This window comes from Calliphora vicina, chromosome 3 (assembly GCF_958450345.1).
Source record: "Calliphora vicina chromosome 3, idCalVici1.1, whole genome shotgun sequence".
NCBI classification, from domain to species: Eukaryota; Metazoa; Arthropoda; class Insecta; order Diptera; family Calliphoridae; genus Calliphora; species Calliphora vicina.
Window position 1 is genome coordinate 122,207,067 of NC_088782.1, and position 1,436 is coordinate 122,208,502.

Sequence of the window (1,436 nt, forward strand, 5' to 3'; positions counted from 1 at the left end):
AATATCGATAACTGACAGTGTCATTTTAATATATTAGGGTGGGGAATAAACTATTTAGTTAATTTTTGAAATAGAATATCAATTTACATCAAATGAGGGCAGGCTGCAAATCACCACTTTTTAGTTTCTGTAATACATAATAATATAAATTATTGTTTTGTTATTCAGTATTTTAGAATAAAATTAAGATTTTAAACAGGTATAAGATAAACAATTTGGAGATTGCTTTTACCAATTACTCTAAATTTGTGTTCAAATCTAGATTCCTTTTTTTATTATTATTTTTTGCCCAATTCTTGGTTGAATAACATAAATTAGGGAATAAAACTTCATATTTTAAATTGCCCTTGAATTATACCCTCAATGGGTAATTAATACAGCTGACGCAATAACTGGGGTTATATAAGTCGAAATTCACTTTTTGTTCAGAAAAAAGACGAATACCTAAAAATGTCGTTTATTTACCAAAATGTTTTTCACAAATTTTTTTTGGCAATTTTTTAACCACTATTGTTTTTTGGACTGAAAAAGGTAGACTTTTTGTTTCAATTATAGAATCCTAGTATTAATTTAATAAAAACGTGTTCGACTATATCAAATCTTATATATGTATTCCATTCAGCTTAGTGTACACCAAAAATACAAAGTCGTGTACTAACGCTGCTCAATTATATATTATTAACCTTTGCTGTGGTCTGCCGAAAGCGGCTTCAATTGTAATCAGCTTGATCGCCTTCCAGCATCTTTGTTTTCCAATCATCACCTAAGGTGTGAAAGAGATGAATATATAGTTTTGTTAGTTCTGATAAATGGGCGATAACATTATATTAACGAAAACTGTTTGTTCATTCGTTTTATTAAAACAATTATTAGAATTCTTTTTTTAAATTCGGATTCGTGGAATTGGGTAACAGAGTATGAGTAAAGATTTCATAAAATATGGGTATTGTATTTGCTGGCTTGGTAATAAGTTATAGATTTTATCGATAACATTTTGACATTTTAAATTAATCTAGGTATAATTTTTATTACAATATATTTGCAACTTTCTCCAAAAAAAAACTTATAAATAAAATTTTTAATGAATATAATGGAATTCTGATTTGGTGAAAATCGTGGTGAATATCAAAACTGTAGTCAATAAAATTTTTGGTGAAATACGTAAAACGAATTGAAATTTATGAAACCATAGTAGATAAAAAGAATTTAAGCAAAAATTTTTTTGTGGCTAATAAAAAAGTGAATAAAAACGAAATTAAGTTCAATATTTTGAAATTTACCAAAAGTGTGGTCAATATAAATACATTCACCATAAAATAGGTTTGTTTGTTCATTTTGCATCTTTTTTTAATACATCTCTGTCTTCTTGGCAGCTGTTAGAACAGCTGAAAAAACAGCTGCTGGGTGTAAATTTTTTCCAAAGTGATTTTGTTTGT